The following is a 19,133-nucleotide window of genomic DNA, read 5'->3' on the forward strand; positions in this document are numbered from 1 at the left end:
GACAGTTTATCTGTAATTTTGATTGAGTTTGTAATCCTAACTGAGGAACCAGTGAGGTATGATTTTTGCTCTTACACATCGTGCCAGAAGGGTATTAATGCTGTAGTCATGGAAGCTCAGAACATGCCATATATCAGCTGGTACACAGCACTGTATTCTAAAATCCTGTTGCACCTCTACCTCAAAACTCACCATAGGTCTGTGTTGTTTCGTGTCACAGTGCAGTGCAATTCTAAGATATAGCAATGAGCATTTTAGACTTCATATGTGGAACTATTATTGGCATATGAAAAGCAGTTACTCTTGTCTGGTAACTCACCTGCTTGGGCATCTGAAGTTTAGTTCAGGTTGCAATGGCAGTGAAATTCAATAGGTTACAAGTGTACCTAGCCCCTCTGTTCCTATTAAGAAACTGAGGAAGGTGAGTTAGGTAATCGTGCTTTTCTTGAAAGAAAGCTGCCTTGAATTACCTCATGTTTACTTCAGTCTACGATCATATATGTGCATGGGTAGTGCAGGCCTGCTGGTGCATGGTAACTTCTTTGTGGTCCAGAGCTCTTGATTAAAGATGTTTTCTATTGAAACATCTCTGTGAAATAATTGTTAATCACAAAATCTATAAGTTACAGTTACTTAGCTAGGAGAAAAGTTAGTCATTGTGTTTGTTTGTTCTACTCTCAGGTGAGTTTAATGGAATTTTTGTGTTTTAATGCTCATTAGAGTAGTCAGGTCATTATGGCAGTCTGTATTTTGCTCACCAGGGCACGTTCGTATGTTCAAAGTAGAAATCAGATGGAAGTGACTGGGCTCTTGTCCTTTCCCTTTGACTTGGGTAAAGTGAAATATTTGCTCTTCCTGGTTCTCAGTTTGGTAATTGCTATACTGTATTTCTTTAAGAACTCTTGAAGTGAGAAGTATTGTGTAAGTGTGCATTGTTACTATATTTTTATTATATGGTGGCTAGCCCAAGAAAAATAAGCATAAGCCAATATAACTCAGTAATTTACAGTATCACAAATGCTTCAGCAGCATAAGACAAATGCCATTATGTTATGATAGTACCAAAATTATTTTAATCCTTGCTGTTGGTTATGAGAAGGGATTACTTCTACTTTTCTCTTGTTCATTGATATTCTGTTAGCTTTTCTTTTCTGTTGGAGGTTGTTTTATAAACAGTCTTTTTAATGTATATTTTACTCTTTTTCTGTATCCTGCTGGGGAAGTACTGAAAGAGCTGTATATATTTTTTAGCATCATTGGCTTTTTTCGTTATTTCTCCCTGTAGAGTCGAGTCCTTACATAAATTACTTTAAAGTTTCTGTTTTCTTGAGGTTTTTTTTTTGTTTGTTTGTTGGTTTGGTTTGGTTTTTATTGTTTTTAAGTTCCCTTCACAATCTCCTCACTCTCCTCCTCTCCCCACCCCCACCCTGTTACACATTGTGAGGATGAATATTTAATAAACTGTTATTCAGGCTGCATCTGCTTTGAGACATCCTTTTACAGATGTTGTTACTGCTTGGTTGCATCACTTAAACATACCAGAAAACCATAGGAACCAGAGGCAGAAAAAGCCAGCAGCAACCAATGCTGGTGTTTGTCCTGTCCTGCCGGCACAGGTCGCTGCTCATGCCTGCCATTGCCCAAGGATATGGAGCCCAAGCAGATAAGGACGGTAAGACCCAGCCCATCGGGGTGGGCAGGGAACAAGGAAGAGGAGGAGAGCTGCTGAGGATGCAGTGGAGGGAGGACAGGTGATCTTCCCAAGCAAGGCTTGTTCATGGAAAGGATCGTGTCAGATCAGCCCCCCCAGCGCTGTCTCCTCCAAAAGGCCTCAGTTCCCCTGGTTCCTGGAGGGAACACCAGCCATGCAGATGTCACATGCATCCTGCCTCCTTGGGCTCTGTTGATGTTTGTAGCTTGTTTCCTACTTTCGTAATATATGCTAGAGATTGGTACTGATACTGAGACACTGACTTTGGCTTTGATCTTCCTCTGTGATGCTGTGTGTAGAGTTTATGTCATTGCAGTGAGGGAGTTACTGGAAATTCTGTAGCAGTCATATCAGTTTGTCCTTGGAAAACAGCAGCATCACCCTCTCCTGTCTGGGCTACAGATTTGCTCGGTTATGTTTTTAACATAGTAGATGCCCTTCCACGACATTTTTCGCTTTCTTTGATAGCTTTTTGCCAGTTTCTAGCACCTGTCACACATGGTAGAAGAAGGTGCTGCAAGGATATCGGTGAGCTGTATCCCCTTTCAGCCATGAACCCACATTTTCCTTGTTCATCCTTGTACTGCTGATGTAGTGGTAGAAATTCTTGTTGCCTTTGATATTCCCTGCAAGTCTGTCCTCCAGCTGGGCTTTGGCTTTCCCAACACTACCCTTGTGTTCCTGTGTGGTATTTGTGTGTCCATCCTCTTCTTGCTCCTCCTACTATACTGCCTTTTTGTACTGGAGCTCCTTCATGTGTTTCATGTCTCCTAAACTGGTCTCCTGATGCTTCTTGCTTTTCTGAGTGGTTACATGTACTAGTGTTGTACTTGGATCTCCTGAAATACCTTCCAGTTCTCCTGTGCTGTTTAAGCCTTTTAGAGGTATCTCTCATGGGATCCCACTTAAGTTACCTGAGAACTTCTGCTCTCCTGTAGTTGAGAGTCTAGATTCATCTGGACTAGATGTTTGTTAGTACCATTCTTTCTTCACAGTCTACGATCATATATGTGCATGGGTAGTGCAGGCCTGCTGGTGCATGGTAACTTCTTTGTGGTCCAGAGCTCTTGATTAAAGATGTTTTCTATTGAAACATCTCTGTGAAATAATTGTTAATCACAAAATCTATAAGTTACAGTTACTTAGCTAGGAGAAAAGTTAGTCATTGTGTTTGTTTGTTCTACTCTCAGGTGAGTTTAATGGAATTTTTGTGTTTTAATGCTCATTAGAGTAGTCAGGTCATTATGGCAGTCTGTATTTTGCTCACCAGGGCACGTTCGTATGTTCAAAGTAGAAATCAGATGGAAGTGACTGGGCTCTTGTCCTTTCCCTTTGCCTTGGGTAAAGTGAAATATTTGCTCTTCCTGGTTCTCAGTTTGGTAATTGCTATACTGTATTTCTTTAAGAACTCTTGAAGTGAGAAGTATTGTGTAAGTGTGCATTGTTACTATATTTTTATTATATGGTGGCTATCCCAAGAAAAATAAGCATAAGCCAATATAACTCAGTAATTTACAGTATCACAAATGCTTCAGCAGCATAAGACAAATGCCATTATGTTATGATAGTACCAAAATTATTTTAATCCTTGCTGTTGGTTATGAGAAGGGATTACTTCTACTTTTCTCTTGTTCATTGATATTCTGTTAGCTTTTCTTTTCTGTTGGAGGTTGTTTTATAAACAGTCTTTTTAATGTATATTTTACTCTTTTTCTGTATCCTGCTGGGGAAGTACTGAAAGAGCTGTATATATTTTTTAGCATCATTGGCTTTTTTCGTTATTTCTCCCTGTAGAGTCGAGTCCTTACATAAATTACTTTAAAGTTTCTGTTTTCTTGAGGTTTTTTTTTTGTTTGTTTGTTGGTTTGGTTTGGTTTTTATTGTTTTTAAGTTCCCTTCACAATCTCCTCACTCTCCTCCTCTCCCCACCCCCACCCTGTTACACATTGTGAGGATGAATATTTAATAAACTGTTATTCAGGCTGCATCTGCTTTGAGACATCCTTTTACAGATGTTGTTACTGCTTGGTTGCATCACTTAAACATACCAGAAAACCGTAGGAACCAGAGGCAGAAAAAGCCAGCAGCAACCAATGCTGGTGTTTGTCCTGTCCTGCCGGCACAGGTCGCTGCTCATGCCTGCCATTGCCCAAGGATATGGAGCCCAAGCAGATAAGGACGGTAAGACCCAGCCCATCGGGGTGGGCAGGGAACAAGGAAGAGGAGGAGAGCTGCTGAGGATGCAGTGGAGGGAGGACAGGTGATCTTCCCAAGCAAGGCTTGTTCATGGAAAGGATCGTGTCAGATCAGCCCCCCCAGCGCTGTCTCCTCCAAAAGGCCTCAGTTCCCCTGGTTCCTGGAGGGAACACCAGCCATGCAGATGTCACATGCATCCTGCCTCCTTGGGCTCTGTTGATGTTTGTAGCTTGTTTCCTACTTTCGTAATATATGCTAGAGATTGGTACTGATACTGAGACACTGACTTTGGCTTTGATCTTCCTCTGTGATGCTGTGTGTAGAGTTTATGTCATTGCAGTGAGGGAGTTACTGGAAATTCTGTAGCAGTCATATCAGTTTGTCCTTGGAAAACAGCAGCATCACCCTCTCCTGTCTGGGCTACAGATTTGCTCGGTTATGTTTTTAACATAGTAGATGCCCTTCCACGACATTTTTCGCTTTCTTTGATAGCTTTTTGCCAGTTTCTAGCACCTGTCACACATGGTAGAAGAAGGTGCTGCAAGGATATCGGTGAGCTGTATCCCCTTTCAGCCATGAACCCACATTTTCCTTGTTCATCCTTGTACTGCTGATGTAGTGGTAGAAATTCTTGTTGCCTTTGATATTCCCTGCAAGTCTGTCCTCCAGCTGGGCTTTGGCTTTCCCAACACTACCCTTGTGTTCCTGTGTGGTATTTGTGTGTCCATCCTCTTCTTGCTCCTCCTACTATACTGCCTTTTTGTACTGGAGCTCCTTCATGTGTTTCATGTCTCCTAAACTGGTCTCCTGATGCTTCTTGCTTTTCTGAGTGGTTACATGTACTAGTGTTGTACTTGGATCTCCTGAAATACCTTCCAGTTCTCCTGTGCTGTTTAAGCCTTTTAGAGGTATCTCTCATGGGATCCCACTTAAGTTACCTGAGAACTTCTGCTCTCCTGTAGTTGAGAGTCTAGATTCATCTGGACTAGATGTTTGTTAGTACCATTCTTTCTTCACTCTCCTCAGGCTCTCAAACTCCATTGCTTAGAGGTCATCACATCCACTGATTAACCACAGCTCCACCTGTTCTCTTTCCACACAAACAGTGGTTGTTTTGGGTTTTTTTTCCATATGGGATATTATGAGAATGCAGGCATGATCACAGTGCACCCGATGAGAGGTGGTTCTTAGGCATATAATGGCAGCTGTTACCATATACCTCCAGAAGGCACAAGCAAAAAGCAAGCATACAGCAACAGTGTCCTGGTATACCAGCCTGTACCTGTCAGTGTGCAGCTGGGGACCACATGAGCAGAAGGTGACGTTTAGTATTGCAAGTGTTCACTGCTCGTTGAGCTCCGTGGAGATTCCCCTGATAACCAGAGGCTGTGCTGTAGGTTTTGACCTGTAAAACCCTGTCTTGCACCTGCCTACTGCCATCCTGAGACTGCAGTAGGAGCTTAAGATGTAGTGGTATAAACGGTGGTGGCAATGAGAGCATTTCCTGTGACAGACTCTTGGTTTATTTTCCCATTACTTATAGTAAAACAGAGTTGTGGATTTCTAGGGAGTCCATAGGATGAGGTGTCTGGGGAGGGCAGAAGCTATGGTGTTGAGAAAAAAAGACTTGAATTTTTCTTCCTTCAGCTACTGAGTATTGTGGAACAATGCTGTATGATAACTTCACGGTACTATAAACATTATGTTTAATAGAGTACTTAGGGCATTTATACTAATATGTTGTTCTATTGTTGAGTAAAAAGCAGTAATGTTATTGATGGCTTTCGACAAAAAAAAAAGTCCTATGGAAGTAGTAGTGGTGTGGGCCATGGTTTTTATGGTAGAACAGCAGTTTGGGAAGCTCGTGTCCACTGTTAGCTCCTCTGAGGTTGTTCCAGTGCAGGGATGTGCTCTAAGCTAGGAAGAAAAATAGGGAAAAAACCAAAACACCTTTAAGAGTTTTTCCTCTCTAAATTCGGGTTATTTTACAGATCCAGGTTAAGGTGTAGGTATAAACTGATTAAAATGTTAGATCTGCAACATCCACAGTTCTGTGTGATCTGGAGGTTAAAACATGCTGTGCAAACATGGCGCAGAAAACATTATTGATTTTCATGATAGAAAACTTATAAAACAGCACAGAGAAATAGAATAGAGGCCAAAACAGTCTCATTGGCTTCTGAATAGTATTCATTTTACAGAATAAGCTAAAAAATCCAGAGTGAAAAGGTAAGTATTACTTATGCCTGGTCTTGGAAAACAGTTAATAGTTCGGCTTATTGAAGCTTGAGTTTCTTGTTGCTGTACATGTTAGTTTTCATGAGTGGATTTAGGCTGAGTGACTTGAAATATGCTTAATTTTTTCCCCTGAATAACCATTCGCAGTATTGATGGGATAAAGAGATAGTTTAAGACAACTGTTAACATGAAATAAATGTGTAAGTTGTTAGTATTGAATACCCAAATATTAATTTATTCTTAGGTTAAAATTCCATAAATACTTCAAGTCTAAAAAGAGGTCACCTTGAGTTTCATAACAATTTTACTGTGTAGATTGTGACCTTACTGTAGTAAGAAAAAAGAGTAAGTATTTCTTAAAGGCTAAACAGTAATAAAATAGCTGCCTTCTCTAGAAATTCAGTAGCTTTAAATGGATTATGGAGGGACACTTGCAGCTTCTCTTAAATTGGTGTTGGCAAGTTTGTCTGCAAACCCTAAGCTGAAAAGACACAAAACAGTACTCAAAGTATCATAGAATCATTACGGTTGGAAAAGACCTCCGTGATCATCAAGTCCAGTCTTTGACCTAATACCACCAAGTCCACTAAACCGTATCTCAAGGTGCCATGTTTCCTTGTTTTTTGAACACTTCCAGGGATGGTGACTCTACCACTTCCCTGGGGATCCTGTCCCAATGCTTAACCAGTTTCAGTGAACAAATTTGTCCTAATATCCAACCTGATAAAGTAAATCCAAATCACGTATACAGAGCATAAAATATCTGGTCCTCAGTGGAAAGCATGCTGTGAGCTTGTTCTTGAAATTCAATATTAAGTATTGAATACTGAATATTAAGTGTTCAGCAGAGAATGTAAATATCTGCTTGGCTTTTAAGAACTGAAGGAGTTCTGTTACTTACTCGTGGCACTAACTCAAGGCCAGGGTGTACCATGCAGGAACCTTAAATCTGTAAAAACTGCTACCATAATCTCTAGAAGTCTTTAACGGTCTTTAAAATAATTGAAAGAAATCAATTGGATTAAATATCCTTGCATTTTAAGGCAGAGTAATGTATGACATGTTAGGTAATACATTACTAACATAATACTTGTTCTTAGTTTTGTTTAAACTCTTCTGTTAAGATAATGTGCAGTACATCTACAGCAAAGAAGGTTTTTGTGAAGTAGTGAATTTTAAATATTCTTTATTGACTGATTTTATTCATATCAAATGCCGGGATGAAGCGTGTATGAGAAGGTTTATTGTTGATTATGTACCCTGATTTTTTAATATGTTTCTTGCTTTCACTCAAATGATTTCTAAAACCATATTATGTCTAAAAAGATAAATGTTTTTGTTGTTATCCATTAGTTAGTGGTGAGGGCAAATTATATCAGCAAATGTAGCTGGAGTGCATACTCTGTTAAGCTAACTTTCTGTTTAAAAATTCCATAATAACATTAGATGAATTTGCCTTGCTCAGTTTAAAATAAGGGAAAATACCTTTTGCCATCTAAAAGATGGATGATGTAGGTCAATAACTGAGCCCTGACCATTTCTCTGGTGTGTTTAGGAGTTGCTGTTTACATTGAGTGTGTTCCTGAACTGCTGCTCCGTGGTGTAATGTCATTGCCAGAGAACACGATGACTGTGCACACCCATGGGTGCCAGATGCAATTTAAGTAAAAGCCCATGTGAAGGAGTATGGTATAGGCAGTAATGGCATGAAAGGGTGAAGATGGATCAGTGATGCTCTGAATCCTCGGGAACTGAAAGTAGGCAGAGGGATAGAAATTCATGGTGGGAATATGTTGCCATGCCAACCAAGTAATTTCTCTAACAGGAGGAAACTGGTAATGAATAACTGCTGAGTGGGAACTTTAAGAGAAAAACATGCTCTGTGCAAAACCAAAAGGTTACATTTTTGATAATCGACCTTCATCATTCCCCCTATGAAATTCTGCACTGGCAATCTGTCTGTCAGAGCTTCCTGCTGTCCTGTACCAGACCCTGCTGTGCCCATCTGCTAATCTGGGAAGTGCCTGCCCGCAGTGTGGTGATGGGTACCAGTCCTGAGCCCGCGCCACAGGCTGACCTGAGCCCTTTATGGATCAGTTCGTAAGCAGCTGTGAAAGCCAGATGTGGGTTTCACCGGTCTGCCTCCCTTAATGGCTGTTCTGGGTGTTCCCTTAAATCGCTGACTAGTATATTTACTTTGTCTTCCCTATGTCTTCTAAAACAATGTGGAAACTCTGCAGAGAACTGGCATCTTTAAAAAATACTTCTTTCTAAACCCTAATCAGCCATGTGTTCTGGAACTTGGACATGTGTTGTTTGTGTTTGGTCTGTAGCTCTTTAAAGCCTTCATATTTTATAAAAGAAGGAATGAAAAAAGACATTGAAACTTTATCTAAAATGTTGATTTTTCTTTTTGTTTGTCTTGCCTTATGCATTGCAGAATTAGTAGTGCAAGGCACTTGCATTGCTTTACCTCCAGTGCCCGTAAAGCAGTGTTCACTTTGTGCCGTGATCTGTGTTCGGATGAGTACTCCCCCTATCAGGGTTTGTGCACTTAGGGTGGTACAAGCCACCTCCGGGATCAGAAGAAGCCAAACATGTTAGTAGGGAGTATCTCTGGATAAATTTGCCCTTCCTGAGTTCTGAGCTGCTGCAGCTAGGCTTCTGCTGGTCCCTGGCATGGCCAGGTATCATAGAATCATAGGATGCTTTGTGTTGGAAGGGGCCTTAAAGAACATTTAATTCCAGCCCCCTGGCATGGGCAGGGACACCTTCCACTAGATCAGGTTCCTCAAAGCCCTGTCCAACTTGGCCTGGAACAAATAGCTGCGCTGTGCACCTTGTGTGGGTGGCTTGTGCTCCTCTGCTGCCTCCTCTCAATTCCCTTTTCCTTTAGTTGTGTACTTGCAAATCTCCACTTTCTGTGCTTCTGTTTTAAATTATGACCTGTCCTTTTTTGGGCAGGGTGCAAGGAGTGCTTATGAACCTTAACAAGATTTAATACTCCTTGTGGTAATAACCTTACTATTAGTAGTAGTGAAGGCTAGGTCAGACATTGGAAGAGGGTGTCCCATTCCTTTGTTCTTCCCACTTCTTTCTTTCTCCAACTCCTCAACTGCCATCCCTGAACAGATGCTGGTACCTGTGGGATTGCTTAGTGAGCCGGTTCAGCCTGACAATCTGACGTAAAAGTAGCTTGGAGGGAGGGGGCGAAAAATCCAACAAAATTTTGGCTTTCTGGGGAGTCAGGCAAATGCTGAAGTAGTCTCAAAGCAGAAGGAATGTGCAGGGAAGGGGAAGAGTGACAACGCATGCTTGGATATGTGCTACCCTAATTCATGGCTCGTGCTCTTAGTCATGCTGTGTGGATGAAGCGCTGTTTGGGCTTCGCCTTTGCAGTTTGCAGGTGCTAAGTGACTGAACAAGGAAGGCATTTTGACTCCAGCAAAAGACAGCTAAGTGACACGGCATGAAATAATGGAGCCGCCTGACAGCACAGCCTGTACTTATTAGGGTGATACGGAGATCTCCCTGAAACTGTTTTTTCTGATGGAATCTGCTGCTGGTTTTTTTGTTTTGTTTTTAAATCTGTTTTTCTGAGCATGAGAGACTGCACATGTAAAAGAACAGCAGTTCTCAAATACCATGAAGAACTGTGTCTGAGGCTCATCCTTTACAGCACCTCTGTGTAACCTGTGCTGTTGCTGGTAATGGAGTATATCAACATTTTGAGCCAAACAAGGATCAAGGCCTTTATGCAGGTGATGTATCTGCATGCTAGAAGTCTTGGGAGCATGCAAAAAAGAGAAAAAATTAAAATGCAGTGGCAGAGATCTCTTAAGATTTATTGCACCATTATCTCACGTAAAACAGTAAGATTGTCCTGGCATGACTGAGCAATAACAATGGTGTGAGAGTATCATTATTTATTTTGTCGACCTGCTGATTATCCCTAGACGTTTCCAGAAGCCAAGGCATCCTCAGCAGAGAGGTCTTTTGTTTCACGTAGTTTCAAATACAGTCATTTCAAGGAAGGAAGCTGGATCTACATCACGTTTCCTTCTTCAGTATGTTCCATAGATGGGATGTTTTCATCTCTGAGTTAGTGAGACTCCGTAAGTGGGAATGATTTCTCCTGGCTTCTGTTTGCTTCTGTAAAACCTGATGGATAAGCCCCTGAGCACATGACTTGGAAGTTTACACTGGAAAAACATAAAGAATGATCCTTTTTGTTATTGACCTGGAGGAAAAATGAGCTCCATACAATATATACCCTCTCTTCTGAGTGTAATGAATCAGCAATTATGGCTGTCCATAGAGCCTGGAGATTGCACAGCTCAAGATACAGCCCATGACATAATGCTGTTCCATCTACAGTCATAGGTTTATTTTTGGGGGAACGTTATTAGTGAGTAATAATAAAGTGTTAATATAATTCAGGAACCGTCTGGACACTACTTGAGCAGGAAGGTTGGACCAGATGACCCACTGGTGGTCCTTCCACCCTGACCCCTTATATGATTCTGTAATCTTAGTATGTATCCCAAGAAAGGAACTTGAAATTAATAAACTACCCATTTTTGTAAGAGGAGCTTCATAACCTGAAAGTGATGCGCCAAACATGAAATTTCAATGTTTTAACATGGATAGAGCCTAGTGCTAGTGGAATGGCTTAAAAATGAAGGTCACTGGCAAATAGCAGAAGATACTTGATCAGAATGGCATTTAACAGTCTGTGATCAATATGGATACTACTATTACTGATTGGACATGAATACTGTTACATACAGCATAAAGGTTTTGAAGCAGTTGCAATGCCAGGGTTTTCAGTATGTGCCTAAGACTGTTCTCATTATGTATTTTTTGTTCTCAGTATTTTGTTTATCTATAGCACTTTGTGTATTTCTAGAGATGTTTCTTAAAATTCACTTATCAGTTTGCTCTAGGCAAAAAGTGGCTAAATTGAAGCTTTCAAAATAGCCCTCTTCGTACAAGATACAGATAAATGTATTCATTATGGTTGAGCTTCAGTTAAAAGCTCAGTCTAATCTTGAATTCAGAGTGCATCTCCTCCCAAGTAAATCATCTCCTTCACTGCTACCCGCCACTTCAAGTCTGACCTTGAGGAAGTTAAAGAACTTCTCACCGTTCTCATAAGCTTGGGGAATGGAAGAAAAAAGAAGGTTGAACTCTGTTGGGTCAAGGAAAGCACTCTTGTCATGGATGTCCTGAACATCTTAATCTGGTCAGATGTTAGGTGGAGAACCTTATCTGAGTTCAGTTGTCAGGGAAGAATGTATGGAGGAGTGTTTATCTGGGCTAACCAGCCTCTAAGTCAGAAAGGAATTAATAGATGAAAAACAACTGCTTCCATTGTGCCCTGATAAGAGCAAGAAGTCTGTGCCTTTTCCAAAACTCAGGTATTTGTTTTGTTGCTCTGTTTGGGGAGTGAGGTGAATGCTGCTTTAGATGATGTCCAAATGAATTTTGTGACCCTAATAGGAAAAAACAGCTTTTCATCTAATATGTGTGATTTCATCTTTGCTATGTTACACTAACCTCTGTGTCATGTTTTCTCAGTCTAAAAATCATGGTTAAAACCTGATCATCAACCCTGTGTGTTTCACTACTTTCCTTAACTCTAAGTGCAGCTCTTGTCTTTTTTTAAATGCTTGACAACCTGTTCATTAGATTGGTATCCAAATGGCATCTGATCAAGTACGTGGCATGACATCGAGTGGTAATATCCACAAAGGAGCTTAGCTGACACTTAACCTTTGTTATGTGGGCATGTGGTGGAACATACTGTGCATTAAAGCAGTTCATGGTTCCAGTCTGGTTGTGTGAAGTGGTAGCAGTAGCAGGCTGATTGATTCAGAATCCTCATAACCACCATGGTGAGTCACGCCAAAGGTCCATTTGGCCACACACTCCAGCAGGATCTCCAACAGGTGAGGAAAACAGGGAAGATGGAAAAGGTCCATGTTGTGTGATCTTTCCTTGGACATAACTTTGATCAGTCAGCATTTTTTAGGTGATTTTAAGCCCATTGCTATACTTAAGCCATTGTGTTTAAATAGCCGCTAATGAACTCTTCCCAGTAAAACAGTTTAATCCATCTTTTAACTCATTTATCCTTCTGATTTCTGGGACACCTGTTGCAATGTGGTGGTAAATGTAGGCTACTTCTTTTTCAGTTATTTTGCAGCTATTGTCTACCAGTTGCATTTGGTTTTATGTTGGGAAGAATAGTTTCCACGTCAATCAGGATTTTGATGTTTATCATAGGACTTCAGTCATCATTTTCCAAAACCTAAGCATATTATCTGCTTTATATATCCGTGAATGTTCATGTCTCACATCAACCTTGTAATCTTTTCTACTTTATTTCTTTCCCCCAGTGCTAGTATAGATGTAAAATGCATGCTAACATACATTTTTAAATATCAGGTTCAGGATTCTTCTTCGGTAAGTTAAGTATTTAAATGTTAAATAGCAGTGTCTGAGCTAATCATGCTTAATCTTCAGGACCAGCAAGTCAAAAATCCTCTGGCCCCTTGATTTTTCACCACTGGGTAGAATGGGTATGGTAACCAGCACAGATTAAGGTGTCAAACACATCAATAGCATCTGATGCTAGAGAAGGGGACCAGATGTATGTGCTGCATGTTGGATTTGTTGAGTTGTTAGGTGGTGTTTTGTTTTGGCCTCTCCCTGCATATTCCTTAGGTGTGATAACCTGCCCGACATGGTGGAGCTGATGTTCTCTGGCAAGTGGTCACATTTGTGTTGTCACTCATTATATATGTAAGATTCTGTAGTGAGTTTGCATGGCCAGGTTTTCGTAGTGGGGGCTATAGGAGTGGCTTCTCTGAGAAGCTGCCAGAAGCTTCCTCCATGTCTGGTAGAGCCAATCCATGGAGCTCCAGGATGGATGTGTCACTGGCCCAAGCTGGGGCAAATTAGAAATGGTGGTAATGTCTCTGTGATAACAGATTTAAGAAGGAAAAAGAAAATTATTGGACAGATCTAATTGAAGCCAGAGAAGAGCAGGGTGAGAATATGTAAGAGGAACAGCCCTGCAGACACCAAGGTCAGTGGAGAAGGAGGGGAGGAGGTGCTCCAGGCGCTAGAGCTGAGATTTCCCTGCAGCCCGTGGTGAAGACCATGGTGAAGCAGCTGCCTCCCTGCAGCCCATGGAGGGCCATGGAGATGTAGAGATCCACCTGCAGCCCATGGAGGAGACCAACACCAGATCAGGTGAATGCCTAGAAGGCAGCTGTGACCTCATGGGAAGCCCTTGCTGGAGCAGGATCCTGGCAGGGACCTGTGGACCTGTGGAGAGATGAGCCCATGATGGAGCAGGTTTCCTGGTAGGACTTGTGACTCTCAGGGCGACCCATGCTGGACTAGACTGTGCCTGAAGGACTGCAGCCTATGGAAGAGTGACCCACATTGGAGCAGTTTGTGGAGAACTGTTGCCAGTGGGATGAACTCGCTGGAGAAGTTTGTAGAGTACTGTGTCCTTTGGAAGGGACCCCACACTGGAGCAGGGGAAGGACTCTTCTCTCTAAGCAGCAGCAGGAAAAATATGTGATGAACTGATCGTAACCCAGCCTCAGATTCCCTGTACCACTGCAGGGGAAGAAGTAGAGCTGAGGAAGGGATGGGGGAAAGGTGTTTTTAAGATTTATTTTATATCTTGTTATCCTGCTCTGATTTTATTAGTAATAAATTGAATTAATAGCCACAATTTGAGTCTGTTTTGCCCATGATGGTATTTGGAGAGTGATCTCTCCCTGTCCTTATCTCAACCCATGAACCTTTCCTTGTATTTGCTCTGCCCTGTCCAGTTGCAGAGGGGAGTGATAGAGCGGCTTTGGTGGGTGCCTGGCATCCAGCCAGGCTCAACCGACTACAGTTTTCCACTGAGTTTTCATGCTGTAGGTTTTGGTTGGCTTAAAACAAAAATGTTACCAAAAATGCCTCAGCCCCTGCCCGAAACAGGAAAGTCCTTGATCTACACGAAGTTCATTCTTGAAAGATAGGAGGTTATTACCATTTTGGCCATGTCTGTCTTCCATGCAGCATTTAAAAGAATGGGTTGCACACCTGACACTGTAACCTGGCATTGTCTTGAAGGAAATGTTTTGTTTCCCAAGAGAGCTGCTGTAATGTAACCCATTGCCACCAGGGCAGCTCCATTTACATGTTCTGTTTACAAGTCAGCCTTGTATGTGCACAGTAAGGGTTGGTTCTTCCACATGCATTTTGTGTTATTACCTTGTCACTCAGTATTGCAAGTTCATTCTGCAAGTCTTTGTAGATGGATATCAGATATAATGAATATAAGGAAAGTCTCTGAAATGTGACTTAAAAACCAGAAATGCCATATGTTAAGTGTTCTTTAAAGGGCCAAGAATACTGCATATTAAGTAACATGACCTTTAGTGCCAATCTCTTGATGTAATTAGCATCGGTCTTCTCACTTAAGCAACTTCTTATGTCAAGTGGCAAGTTCTTTCTTGGCATGGTGCTGCTGAGCGTGAAGCCCTCTTGTCTAGGCAGTGTAACTCTGTGCACATTGTGCTTTGGCTGTTACCTACTGCACTTTTTCATTGATTCTGAGATTGATTGGATGGAAAGTATACTTTAGACACAGAAAGAATTTTTTCTACTTTGAAATGTATAAAATATCCCTCAGAAATCACAGAATTCTATGTCTTATATCTGAAAAGTGCTAATGGGTTTATTGGTTATTTCTTTAAACAGGTGCACTGTTCTTTGCAAATACATTGTTTGCAAAGTCAGTGACACGACCAGAGACCATTTGCTGTACAGCTAAATGCTGCTTGATTGTTTGTCGCTATCTCATTGTTCTTAATTGGAACTATATTGAACTTAGGATCTGCAGAGATCTTAGTTTGTGTTTTAATAAAAAAATTATACTACTTCTTTTCTGACCTGCTTGCTTTGCCTGCTGTTCATAAGGGATCATTTGGATGTAATTCAGCTTAAATTAAACTTTGTGAGTTTCCACTGTTACTGAGCTGTTCGTATTTAACATCTTCAGCTTCTGAAGTGTAGTCCTCCTCTTCCACATGAAATTTGTCCTTGGTATTACTGCCTCATCTTTGGGTCCATTTAGTTTGGTGGGTGTGTTTTTCACATTCATGGGGCCTCATCCCTGTGGCACTTCCATGTGAGGGAGGATTTCTAGAGAGGTAGGCTGGCAGGACAAGCAACACATTTCCTGCACCTTGCTGGGAACAGAAGTGGAGCTTTATGGAGGCACTGATTCCTCTACACTCCAGGGTCTCGACTTCCCAGAGTGTTGAGGCCTGGCTGGTAGGTGTGTATAGCAGTGGGGAATTCAGTAAACCTTGAACTTGGATTGATTATTTCTTCTATGACATGAATAAGAAAGCTTTAGTATTAGTTGAAATGTTTGAGTGCATCTTCCAGAGGAAATGGAGTATTGAGCAGTCACTGGTGACAGTGGAATAACGAGTACAATCTGTTGTCTCCTTCACCGATGGTTGTTTGTCATGAGCACTGAACAAACAGAGAGCTTTGCACAAATGATAGTGTGCAATCATGTAAATGAAGCACAGGGAGAACATTTTAGGAACAATAGTACAATGAAGTTGTCTGTGCATGGTCCCGTTGATCCCAGCGGGATTACTGACAGAAAGTACCACTGGATGTGAGTTGATTATACACGACTCTGGCTGCTCAAGCAGATGTCTGCCCCTTCTGCCTTGCCCTCAGACCCCCACTTCATTTTGTTGTCACCGTCCCATGGTATATGCCAGTACTGCTTCCAAAACACAGTATCCTCCTACCTTGTCTTCTTGGCTGCACATGGTTGACCTCAAGCTCCTTCTTTAACAGTAGCATTCCTAGTGCATCAGATTGAGGAATGGGTATACAGTAAAAATGAATAATTTTTTTGGGAGGAAGAGGTGATTCTCAATCCACTAGTTCCCTAGTGCTGGTGTGCAAGCCCCTATGGCAGCATGAGGGAGGAGGCAAGTTGGAGGCAGGAGGGCAGTGGAGTTACTGCCTCTTGTAAGATCAGGTTTTAATGTCATTTTCCACTGGTGTGGTGCAAATGCTACTCTTGGTTAAAAAGACCAAGGTGATGAGTTAATTCCTTACCTGGTGGTAGCTAGGCCACTTGTTGTTACTGTATGAAGATTTTCAGCTTGAAGGCCTTTTCTCCAGTATTTATAATTTTAAAGATTGCATATAATGCATATCCCTTTGCTTTCTAATAGTGGGGTTTTTTCACTGGAGAGAATAAGACCAAGAAACAAAAGAAAGATTAAAAAAAAAGAGAAAAGGTTGCCTTTTATTCTGAAAATAGATGGTTTTAATTGTTGGCTGAACTCAGTGTTACTTCTGGGCAACAATCACAGATTTTCTAGGGTCTGTGGAGAGATTTCCACAGATTCATGTGAGTCAGCAGTTCAAAAATAGAACCTAAATTGCTGTTCACACTCTGGACAGCCTGATAAAATTACTTTCTTTTTCATTTTGAGGTTACAAGGTATTAGAAAAATACAGAAAAAAATCATAGAAAATACTTTTGTTATGATTTTCTTTATCTGAGAAACTCTACTTAAAACCTTTTTGCTAACAGATGCAGTTCATACTAGGTAAGCACCAGCAGCAATAGCTTTGTATTTCCTGGAATTCTTTTAAAGTCTATTTTTCTATGAGTTTCAAGTTTAGTTCGTGGTAAAGAGGTTGCCCGTGCTTCTTTTGGCAGCAATCTTAATGATTCTCTTCAAAAGTTTATAATCAGATACTTGGTGACAAAAATTAATGTCTCAATGGAAGCCAGTAGGGAGAACTTCTGATTGATCTTCTGTTCAGAAGTTATTGGCAGTGTGAGATATTGTCAGAGTAAGGAACATTTTCAGTTATGTCCTGTGAAATTTTGGAGAAGCAGTCAAAACACTGTTGCTAATTTTGAACAACCTAACTTTTGAGCTTGGATCCCTCACTCTCTTCGAGACCAATGGTTCATATCTTAGCAGAGGTTAATTTCTTTCTTCATTTATATGAAATAAGTAAATTGAATACTATGCACTTGACCGTGTGTGTGTGTTTTGGACGAGATCTTAAAACCTGAGATGCTGTTTATTCTGAGTGGGTGTTAAAGATGCCCCTGTTAGGCTATATGCTGCTTGCAAGTTGCTTAGTACCATCTACCCTATGAGATGAGTGCATTTCAGCAGTGTTAAGTGTACTTAGTTGCAAAATGTTTTGGGATCCTTCAGAGCGGTCTTCCACGTGTGTCTGTTGCACACATTTATTGTCCCTACTGCTGTCATGTTCCTCTCCATTTGTCGTCATTGTTTATTGCATTCATGATGGTTACTGTGTTAATCACATAGTTTCAGAAAGTAATAATCTGTTTAATATTTTGAGCTGGCATGGCTTAAGTTTCATCCAGACTTCTATAATGATGCGAAAAAATTTAGCTGTAAATTGCTCCCTGGCCTTCAGGAAGTGCATTAATGATTGCTGGGAGCCTTGACTTACTCCTGTTACTGAAGCAAGCTGCAGATATGCAGGACTCCATGGAATAAAAGCCATGCAGCATCAGGCAAGTATTCAGTTTGTCTGGAAGTCCAAGATTTTACCCTTTTATGTAGCATTTGTGACTCCTCCTTTGGAATCCCTCAAAGTCAGACAAAATTATCATTTATAGCAATCCTGGTGGGGTGAGTTAGTCCATAATTTGTACTAATACTCAAAGAAAAGCATAATAATAGGTTAATACGGAGGTAATGTGAGGAGCTAAAGACAGCTTGGCCTGAAGATATTTCCATGGCAACAGAAAGGTCCCTACAGATGTCTTCCTTCTAAACCTGATGCTGTTTATTAAAGGGTGTCTGTAGTACAATCTGTAATTATCATTAGGTAAAGAAAGGTTGTGAACGTGGGTGTACTGCTTGGCTGATGCTTTCTGACTGATTTGTTTAGCACAGCTTTGAAATACAGTTACAAAAGAATATTAAAAACCTGATATCATTTAGCAGTTTCTCTCTGCAGGTAAGTTGAGACTTCATTTGAGACTGTACAGGGATGATAGTTTGAGAAGTTGACAAACTCTTTTGGCACTATGATTATTAAAGATAAAAGACCATCAGAAGCATGCTGGACAAATGAAAAAATTCACAGCTGCAGATAGTAAGGGATGTAGTGTGCAACAAACCAAGGTTTTGTAAACAGCAAAAAGCTTCTGTAAGTAAAGGGAGACAAAGGAAACTGTAAGACCATTATCTAAAGGAGAAATTGAGAAAATAATTGAAGACAGAAGTTGGAATACTAATCTACCTGTCTTCTGTCTTTACAAAGAAGGTTGATTGGTATCAGCTACTTAGCATGGTTGAAGCTAACAGCAAGGTGGAAGGAACTCAGGGTGGAAAAAGGAAAGAACAGGTTAAAGAACCCTTTCATGAATTAGAAGCATTCAGGTTTGTAAGCTTAAGGTGGAGTTTATTCTTTTCTACCCAAATAACTGCTGGAAGCAGTTTTGTGTCCAAGAGCAATTACCTTGTAAAAACCTTAAAGGGCAGGTGATATCCCAAAAGAGGGCCCACAGAGAGTATGTTCTTAAAAGAAAGAAGGAAGATCTTGTGATTGCAGACCAGTCAAACAAATTTGGCATCATGAAAGACACTCAGAGACATAACTCTTCAAAAGCACATGCTCATGAGTAGGTGTAAGCTGGACGTTTTATGACAGTTTTGTAATAAAGCACGTAGACTTTAAGTCTTCTAGTTGGTTACAGTACTGAGGACAAAAACAATGATTGAATGTAGTGAGCTTGTGAAATGGGTTTTATGAAATTACTGCTTGAGACAGAGTGATTTGGTGACACTGTAGCTCAGCTGGGGTGAAAGAACAGTCCAAGTGTTTCTTCTCAACTTCAGTAAGGCTTTGATGGGAGACATATGTGACGTCTCAGAAA

At 40.9% G+C, this 19,133-nt stretch overlaps 1 protein-coding gene across 4 annotated transcripts in view; it reads left to right on the forward strand.

Annotated features, from left to right (window-relative positions):
• The window catches only part of KLF12 (Kruppel like factor 12), a 198,440-nt gene that overhangs the window by 64,156 nt on the left and 115,151 nt on the right, over positions 1-19,133 (forward strand). The window lies entirely within an intron of this gene.

This window comes from Corvus brachyrhynchos, unplaced genomic scaffold (assembly GCF_000691975.1).
Source record: "Corvus brachyrhynchos isolate BGI_N302 unplaced genomic scaffold, ASM69197v1 scaffold71, whole genome shotgun sequence".
Taxonomy (NCBI): Eukaryota; Metazoa; Chordata; class Aves; order Passeriformes; family Corvidae; genus Corvus; species Corvus brachyrhynchos.